This window comes from Ovis canadensis, chromosome X, assembly GCF_042477335.2.
Source record: "Ovis canadensis isolate MfBH-ARS-UI-01 breed Bighorn chromosome X, ARS-UI_OviCan_v2, whole genome shotgun sequence".
NCBI classification, from domain to species: domain Eukaryota; kingdom Metazoa; phylum Chordata; class Mammalia; order Artiodactyla; family Bovidae; genus Ovis; species Ovis canadensis.
In genome coordinates, this window is record NC_091727.1 from 54,234,429 (window position 1) to 54,247,246 (window position 12,818).

Sequence of the window (12,818 nt, forward strand, 5' to 3'; positions counted from 1 at the left end):
TTAGGCAGAACCGCCTTGAAAACAGAGTCTAGGGTAAATGCACAGAAAATTAACATAGCTTAAGACAAGTATTTCCATAAGAAAAATGCATTGGTTAGCCCAAGGTTTGAGAAAAGTTAAGTTCAAGTCGAACCAGGTGTCATTATGGCAACACAAAATTTTAGGAGAATTCTCTCTTTATATTTGTATAGAAAAGGGGAAAAAATAGAACACTAATTTGTTTCCTCCTGCCGCTTAAGAGAGAGATATAAAAATGTCCGACACTTGCAGCCTGTTTCCTTTGTTTGGAGACCCCTGGCCTTCCTTCCTGTTATCCTCCGATTCCCCTCTTTTCTTTTAGGAGAATTATGTTTCCTAGGGAAAAGGGCGTCGTTCTCATTCCATAACTGCTTCCGAGCTGAGAAGGGGCGTTGTCCCTAACTTGGTGAGGCAACAGATTCTCCTAACCCTCATATTGAGGGTCTCTGATCCAGGGGTCCCAAGTAGTAGCTGGAGGAAGCTGCAGCAGTCACAGGAGTTGGAGCAACCATTTGTAACTTAAAAGCCTTCATGCGACTAGAAACAAATCTAGCTACACAGTTACAGGTGCAGGGAGCAAACAGCAAAAACAGAACAATCAGAATTATTGCAAGTAAGATAGTTTTCCACCATGGAGAACTAGTTAACGTCTCCTAAAGTGAGGCAATTGAGGCTTCAGGAGCATCCATAGCCTGAATCATCATCTTCGTGTGTTTAGCAAAATGAGTCACACTAGTGCTCATATCAGGTATAGATGTACAGCACTGGGTATGAATAATGGCGCAAGTTCCTCCTTGTGCAGCTGTCAGAATATCGAAGGCCAATCTGTTTGGTAAAACCACCTTTCTAATTTGTATTTGTTCAGCATTAAGAGCTGAAATAGCTTTGAGAATCTTGTAATGCCTGTTGAGTAAAATTAGTCAAAGCATCCACTCGTAGCATAACATCTGTAGTTCCCTGAGAGGGAACAAACACTGCAGCCAAATAATCACACCAGCGAAAAACAGACGTTGCCCACGGAGTTTAAGGTGTGGTACATTAGCAGGCTTTTCTGGAAGCTCAGAAAAGATGAAGCCGTGAGTAAAAGCTAGACCTAGGGTACATCTCCCTATGCAGCCAGGGAGAAGCCATGCCCATAGGTAAGAGCCACATATCCAATAGGTCCCGTTTGGAGCAAGCCAGCAGGACTGAGATATCCAGTCCCAATCAGTGCCTGGCCAGGCAAAGGGAGGACCTGAACTGGGGTTGGAAAATATGGGAATGATTACCTTGCATACTTCCTGAGGCAAGAGTCCCAATTGTTTCCAATCATTATAATTAAGTTGTTGGCTAATTCTGGGGATGGCTCTATTTGTTCCCAGCATATAGGGGCAGTAGACATTAGACGTCCTTTTTCGGGAGTTAGCCATATAACCTCATATCATCCCATATTTGATCAACGTCAGGTAAAAAGCCACTAAATCTAGACCCACTTACTTTATGTGCAGCGAAATAGTCATTAAACCGAGACAATGTATAATCAAAATTAAAAGCCACGTTATGTCCATAGCTAAAGTACAAAGTGTTGTACCGGTCCCTCTTAGGGTTGTTAGATGTCATCAGATTAAGAAGAGGCATCACATATGACTGTTGTGGAAGGTATTCACAGACTTGGAGAAAGTCTTTTCCTTGAAGTGGAGATGTCCACCATGGGAAGCTGCCGGGAGCCAGCGTGAGGAACTCCGCCCGTGGCAAAGGTCATGAGGAAGGAGGCTTCGGCATACGCAAAGGCGGGATCGAGCCTCAGGAAATCCGCTGTTCCCGAGCATCTACCCCCAAAACCAGAGTCTGTCTACTTTACTGCTTTATGCTCTCACCTACACCTCTGACTTTATGGGGGACTGTCCCCCACCTCTCTCAGAGAAGGAGTTAACCTACAGCTCCAGTTAATAAAAATTCCTGGGCATGACAAGGGTGTCTCAGGTCAAACCTCTCTGCTGGCAGACCAGCTTGTGTGACAGGATTATCCCCACTCTTGCTACTAGGTACATGATTGTTTACAACCTGTCAACCATAAGCAGCACAGAGAGTTTGGAGTATTTTGAAAGTCTTAGTTACCATTGGGTTTTTCTAAAGATAAAAATCATGTTGGTGAAGGGTTTTTCATTTATTGGGCCAAAGTTTGCTGCTAAATCCCCTGCCCGTATACATGTTAATGAATATATAACTAGCATATAGGAGAAATAAGTATTAACCTTTAAGATTAATCATGTTAACCTTAGGCTAAGTAAATTCCTTTCTTAATTGTAACCCACTACACCCTCACCCTATAGGAATGCAACTTTATCTGGTACCTTCAGAGGGTGGTGCCTGGTTTAAGAAAAATCACCCCTGGAAAATAAGGTTCTAGTTGACTGACCGTTATCAGAAAAGAAAGGATCATAAAATGTCAGCAGGCCTCATAGCCAGAAGATGATGTAAAACCCCTAAAGACCTTTTTGTATACGTTTATACAAAGCACCTGATTTTGATAAAGGTCAGGACTGCTGACTCCCGCGTGACTTTAAAATTTGCATTTGTCTCTATGTGTAACAAAAGGTATAGAAGAAAACCTGAAAATAAAGAAACCAGATCAGTTTCTGGAAAGACTGATTCCCCCGTGTCGTTCTTTCTTTCCCCTTCTGGCTGAATTCTCATCTGGAGCGAAGATACTTGCCAAGCCTGCTACTTTTGCCTGGGCTTCTAAGGTCTGACCGGGGAGGCCTCAGTGTGTCCTCTCCTTTGGGAGAATGGAAAGACGCCTGTGGCCTATGTAGGTGGTGCAAACTCCTTGTCTTGGAGTTTTATTGGTATTCCACGTAAACCAAGTTATTCAGCCTCTTTTACTCCACTAGTATTTTCCTACTACACTGTCTTTCTAATCTCCCTCCTTATCTTTAATTAAGCAATTAATTCCTAGGATGCTTACTCCATCCCCGCTTCAAATTACCCTGGATCCGCAGGGGCTGGACCCCAGCAGGAAGCTTTCCACTGATGAAGAAGGGAGCACTCTGCAGACCCAGCAGTTAGACCGATTGTGGAATGCAGCATAGGAGTGAGCCCAGGACAGGAAGGCACTGTCTTGAGGATCAAACGGCAGACTCAGGATTTTTGAAGTCAGCAGAAGTAGGCTCACACAGATTACCAGCCCCATCTGAAAAGTACAAAGTGAGAGCATAGAAAGTAAAGACACAAAATGATGTCACATAGTTCTGGTCAGGGTGCCACCTCTTAAACTCGAGTGTGATGCACCAACGAATCAATTCCTGGCACTTTGACAGCTGTGGGAGAAGAAAGAATAGCTGGTAAGGTCCTTCCCAGAGGGGTTCGAGGGATTGGCCCCCAGATCCCAATGTTTTTTTCAGGACCTCAGTTTCTGGCTGAAATAGAGGCTTGCTTGACTCAGAGGCTGGGTCAGGAGTCACCTGCCGGAGTTCCGTTAATGCCTGTTGAAAAGCTGAGAGCTGAGTTACATGATTAGTTAATTCTAAGGCTTCAGGGTGTATAAAAATCTCTGTGCATAAGAAAGGCTTTCCATAAATACATTCAAAGGGGGACAGCCCCTCCTTTTGGGGAGCAGTCCCAGCCCTCATTAAAGCTATGGGTAGAACTTTAATCCAATTGTCCTGTGTCCCTTGAGTTAATTTGCACAGATGTCTTTTGATAATGTTGCTAGCTGTTTCAACCTTTGCTGAGGTTTGGGGTCTCCAGGAACAGTGTAAGTGATATTCTATTCCTAGAGCTTTAGACATCCCCTGAGTTAGAGCCGCTTTAAAGGCAGAGCCATTGTCACTCTAAAGCCTCCATGGCAGCCCAAACCTGGGGATAATTCATAGATTAAAATTCTTATAACCTCCTTAGCCAGTTCACTGCGACAGGGAAAAGCCTCAATCCATCCAGGAAAAGTATCCACCCAAACGTGTGAGCAAGAATATCCATTAGCTTTTGGCGTATGAGTAAAATCAATTTCCCAGTCTTCTCTGGGATATTTTCAACTTCATTGTAATCCAGATTTTACTAGCTTTTCAGTCTTTGGGTTATTTTTCTGACAAACCTAAGATCTTTTGATAATGTCCTTTAAATTTTCATTACATTTTTCCCTTCAAACAAATGAGAAGCCATCAGGTAAGTACTCTCTTGAGAAACCTATATGCAGGTCAAGAAGCAACAGTTAGAACTGAACATGGAACAACAGACTGGTTGTAAATAGGAAAAGGAGTACGTCAAGGCTGCATATTGTCATCCTGCTTATTTAACTCATATGCAGAATACATCATGAGAAACGCTGGGCTGAAGGAAGCACAAGGTGGAATCAAGGTTGCCGGGAGAAATATCAAACACCTCAGATATGCAGATGACACCACCCTTATGGCAGTAAGTGAAGAGGAACTAAAAAGCCTCTTGATGAAAGTGAAAGAGGAGAGTGAAAACGTTGGCTTAAAGCTCAACATTCAGAAAACGAAGATCATGGCATCTGGTCCCATCACTTCATGACAAGTAGATGGGGAAATAGTGGAAACCATGCCAGACTTTATTTTTTTGGGCTCCAAAATCACTGCAGATGGTGACTGCAGCCATGAAATAGAGAGGGTAACAGGCAGGAAGGCCAGGGGTCTCCAAACGGAAGAAATAGGCTGCAAGCGTCAGGCATTTTCTATCTCTCGTAAGCGGCAGAAGGAAACAAACTATCAATATTTTTTCCTTCTCTATGCAAGTTGTCATGTGTGGATGTGAGAGTTGGACTGTGAAGAAGGCTGAGCGCCGAAGAATTGGTGCTTTTGAACTGTGGTGTTGGAGAAGATTCTTGAGAGTCCCTGGGACTGAAGGAGATCCAACCAGTCCATTCTGAAGGAGATCAGCCCTGGGATTTCTTTGGAAGGAATGATGCTAAAGCTGAAACTCCAGTACTTTGGCCACCTCATGTAAGAGTTGACTCATGGAAAAGACTCTGATGCTGGGAGGGACTGGGGGTAGGAGGAGAAGGGGACGACAGAGGATTAGATGGCTGGATGGCATCACTGACTCGATGGACGTGAGTCTGAGTGAACTCCAGGAGTTGGTGATGGACAGGGAGGCCTGGCGTGCTGCGATTCATGGGGTTGCAAAGAGTCGGACACGACTGAGTGACTGAAATGAGCTGAATGGATACAAATTTCAATGGAGAAGGCAATGGCAACCCACTCCAGTGCTCTTGCCTGGAACATCCCATGGGCGGAGTAGCCTGGTAGGCTGCAGTCCGTGGGGTCGCTAAGAGTCGGACACCACTGAACGACTTTACTTGCACTTTTCCCTTTCATGCATTGGAGATGGAAATGGCAACCCACTCCAGTGTTCTTGCCTGGAGAATCCTAGGGAGAGAGGAACCTGGTGGGCTGCCGTCTCTGGGGTCAGACAGAATTGGACACGACTGAAGCGACTTAGCAGCAGCAGCAGCACATTACAAATTTTAAAGGAGGTTTCTCTTAAAATACTGTGTTGCCATAATGACACCTGGTTTCACCTGAAGTTAACTATTTTCAAACCTTGAGTTAACCAATGCATTTTTCTTGTGGAAATGTTTGTCTTAAGCTGTTAGTGTACTATGCAATTACCCCAAACTCTGTCTTCAAGTCCGTTCCGCCTAATGGCTCAGAACCTACTTCACAAACCAGTATATTATACTCAGACATTGTTCCCCTAATCTATGTAAATGAAACTATTTGTATGGTAATCTGCCCTTCTATAAGATTCAAGTCAATGGTTTCTGTGGCCAGGGATGAATCCTCTGGTGCCAAGATTATCCCAAAATACATCTTATGGATGACGGGCCTGTTGCCATTCTGAGTTTTAAGACTTTCCTTTCTTTCATTAACAGACTGCTCAGTTCAGTTCAGTTCAGTTCAGTTGCTCAGTCGTGTCTGACTCTTTGCAACCCCATGAGTCGCAGCACGCCAGGCCTCCCTGCCCATCACCAACTCCTGGAGTTCACTCAGACTCACGTCCATCAACTCTTCACATGAGGTGGCCAAAGGACTGGAGTTTCAGCTTTAGCATCATTCCTTCCAAAGAAATCCCAGGGCTGATCTCCTTCAGAATGGATTGGTTGGATCTCCTTGCACTCCAAGGGATTCTCAAGAGTCTTCTCCAACACCACAGTTCAAAAGAACCAATTCTTTGGCGCTGAGCATTCTTCACAGTTCAACTCTCACATCCATACATGACCACAGGAAAAACCATAGCCTTATCTAGATGGACCTCAGTCGGCAAAGTAATGGCTCTGCTTTTGAATAGGCTATCTAAGTTGTCCATAACTTTCCTTCTAAGGAGTAAGCATCTTTTAATTTCATGGCTGCAATCACCATCTGCAGTGATTTTGGAGCTCCCAAAAATAAAGTCTGACACTGTTTCCACTGTTTCCCCATCTATTTCCCATGAAGTGAAGGGACCGGATGCCATGATCATCGTTTTCTGAATGTTGAGCTTTAAGCCAACGTTTTCACTCTCCTCTTTCACTTTCATCAAGAGGCTTTTTAGTTCCTCTCCACTTTGTGCCATGAATGAAAAGGCTAAGCCAAAGTGGAAACAACACCCAGCTGTGGATGTGCCTGGTGCTGAAACTAAAGTCCGATGCTAAAAGAACAATACTGTATAGGAACCAAAGGTATATTCAGAGAAACTAGTTACCAGTTCAGAGATTTAAATGTGCAGTGCCCCAAGAAAAAATTGAAAACAGAGGTATCTATCTATGTACTTATTCCATGGAAGTGAGTAAAGCCATTGGGAGTATGACAGAAAACCCAAAAGCAGAGAAGGAATTGGTTTATCAAAGCATGTATAAAAAGATATTAAAAAACATAATATCTATTTCTGTCATGACTGTCTTTCAGAGACACATTCTCCACTAAGGGTAACCTGGGACTACCTATCACCACAGTGTGTGGATGCATAAGAAAGAGTGCACTGGAAAGAAAAAAATATAGTCCTCAAGCCCCTTTCTCATCCTCCAAAGACCCTGCGGGTCCAGGACTCTGCCTCAATGGCGGGAAAACCTCAACCTGCACTGCACACGCCCAACGCAGGGAGCATGCGCAGTGTGTTCGTGTGCGCGCACACCCCTTGCTGCGCATGCCCCTTGTTGCGCATACGCGTTCCTGAGCATTCTGTGAGGAGCGTTGGGCCTGAACCGGGTCCGTTTATTCAGTCCCGGTTCTTTCTCACTACTTGAGACTCACCAGGTAGGTTCACAAATGTGTCCTGTCTGGAGTTTAAGTGTGCGTGTATGTGAGGGGGAGCCAGCGAGTTTTGGGCGGGTCGGGCAGAGCGATCTGGGGCCTTTGAGGCAGAAGGCCTTCAATGTAGCCATCTTTCTCCTCACAAGTGTCGCGACGCCATAGTTCTTGCCCTGGTGGCTGGAGAGGAAGGGCAGTGGGCAGAGGAGGGCAGGGGGTAGGATGATGGTAGGGGGAGACTTGGGGGTGCTATTTGAGATATCTGGTTCATTGGGGCCCTGGAACTGACGACAGAGCACAGAATCTGGGGCCGGCAGTGGGACCTGGGCAGGGGGCGGGGTGGGCGATTAAGGAAAGGCCTAGAAACCGGACCGCAGTGGGGTTGTGACTGTATCGCGAGTTTTGTGGTAAGGTGCCAAGAGAGAAGTGGACCGGTTGCTCTGTGTGCAGCCTCACCTCAGCCACAGACACTGAGAAAATCGCCATAGTCAGGCTGTAAAGACTGAGGCTTTCTTCGTGTTCCAACTGAATTCCAAGGGAGTTGGGGAAAATAGGTCTGGTGAATAGGAGTGTGACAAGAGCAATAATCCTGAGTTTTTAAATTCCTGGCAGTATTTCACTAAATATCTTCATGATGGAGAATTCTGGCATGAAACCAAACTTACTCACAAAAATTCAGCCTTCCTGTGTATCTTAAGGTGATTTCTCTGCCAGCATAGGAAAGACACAAATGGCTTTGCAAGTGACTGTAGTTGGTGTAATTGAAATGCATGTACACTCATACATAACCAGAGTTTTCTTTTGAATGTATTTTCACATTAAAAAAAAAAGTCAACATATGGTCATAAAAGTGATCAAATATAGCTGTACTCTTAAATACATTTTGTAAATCACAATATTCTACTTTCAGGGAGAAATATGAGTGGGCAGGTGGCATCAACATTGGGACCTACAGATCAAGATTCCTCCCAGCTGGATGAACCTGTGGTTGTGAGTACCTTACCATTTGATGTTTTCTATTAGCACAAGTGTCTTTCTGAGAAAATGATGTTAAGTAGTACAGATGCAGTGATAAAGGTCTTCCATGCTGATAAAGGGTGACAGTTTGTCTTAGGAAGGAACATTGATCCAGATGTATTACAGTCTGGTGTTGCCTGGATGAGTATGCTGTTAAACTCCCTGGAAATGTGCCCAGTGACTCCCTCCTCCTGCTTATTAACAACAGACTGTATCCTTCCATCCCAACATAGATTGAAATAACTTCCAAAGTCTTTCTGGGTAACTCTTATGGGAGCTAACTCTTCTCTGTGGGAAGAGTAACTTTATTAAAAGTAAGTGCATAGAATTGTGTTGGGAAACTGTTGTTAGGTTTACTTAGGATCAGATATATTTATGCTGTTAGATGTATTAACAACAAAAGGTTTTTCTTTGCATGCACACTCTACTGGGACCAGCAGCCCAGTGTTGAGCAACCTGAGCAAGAGGAACCACCAGCTGAGATTCAGGATATCACACCTAGAAAGGAGGAGGTCCATGGAGAGGATCCAGTGAATCGTGATGAAGAGGAGGAGAAGGATGCCTCAGAAGGTAAAGTGTATCTGTGCATCATGCCTTAAGACATAGCCAATAAGAGGAGGAAAGGAAACATTAGAAAAAGACTTCAGACAATTACTAAAAATCTGAGGAGAGTATAGCTAGCAGGTTAGTGTGGTTGCTCAAATTTTCCCTTGTTTTCAAGACAAAGAGAGGGGAGCAACTAAGTTGTCTGAGGACAACCCTGGAAAAGGAAAATGGTAATAACATTCAGAAAATTCTGCTTTCCTTTTTCTCCAGCAAAACATTCCCGGAATAATGCTCCTGAGGTTCTTATTCATCACATTTTTAGCATAGTAACCTAAGGCTTTTAATTCATAACACCGAGGGAATGAATATCATCATTCCCTTGTTTATACTGTATGCTTTACAGCTGAATTGATGCATTTTTTAAAAAAAGATTCTGGCCTGGAAGCTGATCTCCAGGAATTGTCTGTGGCAAAGACTCAGGGTGAAGGTGGAGATGGTCCCGATGTCAGGGAGGAGTTTGCATCAAATATAGAGCCTGTTGAAATGCCAGAAGCAGGTATGTTATCCATTCAGAAAATATGTTGTTTCTGTTTTCAGAATAGTATATCTTTACTAATATAGAGGGAACATTACTATTATTTTAATAATAGAGTTCACATATTCATTGAAAGATTGTTCAGACCCCAGATGCCTGAGTGCCTGACTTACAGACTTTCAAATAAAGAAACAGACAGGATCAAAGCCATATCGAATTGAAAATAGGAAACCGTTTTCTTCTCTTGAATATATGTACTTTAAGGAACAGCTAATGATTTTCAGGTTCTTTTATAATTTCTGCTTGTAGCAAATATGGGATGCATTTGTAATCAATATCAGTTTATATGAGATATGCTTAGGCATCCAAGTAGGTTCCAGTACCAGCTTTAGCATAATGTGTGTGATTCTGTGAAATCCCTTAACTTCTAAACTCACCTTTACTTATATAAGTTGTGAATTCAGAACAGATACACTAAAATGCTGATTTTTCAATGCTAATTTTTGCATTCTCTGATTCTCTTCGACAGAATGCATACACGAATACTCTGTTTTTTTATGATGTATTTATCATAAAATATAATCATGAATCAAATTATAACAGGGGAATTGAGATTTCATATTCTGATGGGGGACACATGTACACCTGTGGCTGATTCATGTCAATGAATGTCAGAAACCACCACAATATTGTAATTAGCCTCCAATTAAAATCAATTAATTAAATTTTTTAAAAAAGAAAATGAGCCAACATTCTGCTTGATGTTTGTTAAATTCTCTCAAATTCTGAATTCTCTAGCTCTTAAAAAACTAGTTGCATTTTAAATCCTTTCCCCAGTGAACCTTGAAATGACTAAATCATGAAATGGCAAAAGATAGTCTAGTTTCCTGTTTCTGTGGCTAATCTAGTTGAGAGAGTGCATTTAGTCAGTGATATTCAAGACAGGTGTGAGTAAGATACCTATGCCAAGCACACTAACTGCCCCACGTTTGGTCTTTTTTTTGGGGGCGGAGGAGGTTGCTTATTTTAATTGGAGGATCATTACTTTATAATACTATGATGATTTTGCCATACACCCCAGTCTCACTCTTAGAGAACTAATAAAAATCTGAGCCTCATGATATAATCGTCTCTAACCATATCAAGTATGTTATTTTGCCTCTTTGATACATGAGTTTAAACACTTTTGAAGGCCAAAGATTGTAACTCTAGTTCTTCCAGCGTAATCAACTTAGTATCTTTCACATACGTGTTTTCCAAATTGCTGAGAGTGAATTGCACAGTTCTGATTTTAAAGAAAGAACTTCCTAGTTAGGGAAGAATTTACTGTGTATTGGCCTTCTAAATATTTTCACTTTACATTTTTTTCCCCATTCCATTACAACAATTAGATGAAAATACAACTTTCAGACTATTTTCAAGTAACTACAGGACATGATTAAAATGTTCTCATAGAAAAATCTCAGCCCTCAATATGTGTGGTATTTAAAAAGAAAATACATAAATTACAAGGTACATAAATGTAAAGTCCTATATCCAACATAAAAGGTAAATAAAAGAGCAACAGAATAAACCTAAGGGATAAAGAAAAAGATACTTAATAAAAGACAGGTATAAATTGTTAGGAAGAGGAAAATAAACTCAACTAATAAAGACAATGTGCTAGTTTACATAATTTGTTAATATATATATATTTATATACACACATTTTAAAATATTTTTTTCTGTTGTGATTTATCACAGGAGATTGGACATTAGTTCCCTGTGCTATATAGTAGGACCTTGTTGTTTATTCATTCTGAATATAATAGTTTGTACCTGCCAACCCCAAACTGCCAGTCCATTCCTCTCAGTTTACATAATTGTGAAGAAAATGGACAAAGCCCAAGTATACGTAATTAGAAATAAGAACAAGACACTAACATTATATTATAGAATTAAAACTGAGTATAATCTGGAATCAAATATTTTCAGCATATTGAGGAAATGGCTAGTAGGGTGGAAAATCAAATACTATTTAACAGACCCCACAGTAACTAAATAACTAAACATCACAAATACCGTGGATGAACTTTTGAAATTGGTCAGAGTTTTCTCTCAAAAGCCATTATCATTTATAAACAAACAAAGAAATCTGCTTCTCCAGATTTTCCTTCTCTCTTCCTGCCTGCTTTTCTCTCTCACTTGTACTCCCTCTTGCTCTCCCTTTTCTTTTCTTCTCTCTTCTTTTTCTTTCATTTTTGGTGTGGCTGTGAGAAACAGTCCTATTTCTGCTTCACATTTTGATGTCCCCATGTCGCCAGTGATAGTAATGACTTAAAATTAGTCTCACCATATAATTTATTATACCAACTGGAATGCTTTCCAGGGTGAAAAGAAACATTTAGAATTACATGAGGGCCACAAGTGAAAAGGCGGACAAATGTTTAACCGACTTAAAACAACCATATCAGGCATAAATTAGAACAAATGCAAATTTCTCCACTTTTCCACAGTAGAGAAGAAACAAATGCAATACTGGCCTTTTTCTTTACTTCACTTAAGCAGTAACAGAGATAACAACTGTTTAGCTATCCTATATTCGGAATATTATTTCAAACCAGTGCATTTAAATGATACTTTTTGGGCATTTTTTGTTTCAGTTTTTGTGTATTTTGTTTTCCTTAGGGTGTTTTTTGTTGTTAGATATTTTACTGAATGTGTACACAGTTTTGCCTTCTACTGAAAACTACCTTCTGATAGGCTCCATTGATTTCTTTTGTTCTGAACTCAGTGTCCTTATTTTCTTGTATAACTAGGAATAGTAGTGTGTTTGCAAAAATATTGATAATGTGCTTGAAAAGTCTATAAAATCCCTAGAGAGGATTAACTGAAGGTAAGCCAAAGGGTCACCCTTAGTGTTCTTGTTTTAGTCCATTTTATAAAACTACAACTGCAGTGAACTTTGTATACCTCTCCTGTCATCGAAATAAAGTTCTGCTAAGTAACTTTTTTAATATTTATATTATAGGTGAAGGGCAACCATTTGCTTGAAAGAAGATAAACTGAAACCATCTATGCTGTTCTTATGTTGTGTATTTGACTGTTAAAGTTCTGTCAATAAAGTTTCGTCTTCTACTGGCACATGTTTTGTTAAATTTATCCCTGGGTATTTAATGTTATTGAAAATTCATGGTTTGCGATTTTTATTGTCTAGCTGAGGATGTATGTAGAGATAGAATGTCGGTATATTGATTTTCTGTCCGACAATTCCTCTACATATGCATATTAATTCCACAAATTTAGATCCAGATTGTTTTTGCTTTTCAAAGTATACTATTAGATTTGAATATCAACAATTTCTACTGGCTTAAACCTTAAACCTTTCCTCATTTTGTAGCATTGAACAAACCTGGCCAGAATAGTCTTGACTAACGCAGGTGATAATCCGCATTTTCCCCAATAGAAAATGAAAAATCTTCTCCATTTCAACCTGT

The 12,818-nt window shown here is 41.1% G+C and overlaps 1 long non-coding RNA gene across 3 annotated transcripts in view; it reads left to right on the top strand.

The window, feature by feature from the left end:
• Positions 1-12,465, top strand: part of LOC138931022 (uncharacterized) — a 35,389-nt gene extending 22,924 nt beyond the window's left edge. For 2 of the 3 annotated variants that reach the window (XR_011446333.1, XR_011446332.1), the window contains exons 2-4: positions 8,155-8,234; positions 8,699-8,831; positions 12,353-12,465. This is a non-coding gene — a long non-coding RNA (uncharacterized lncRNA). Of the gene's footprint in view, positions 1-6,902; positions 7,251-8,154; positions 8,235-8,698; positions 8,832-12,352 lie in introns of those variants that run through there. The other variant, XR_011446331.1, reaches the window with a different exon arrangement.
• Positions 12,466-12,818: the final 353 nt, after the last annotated feature.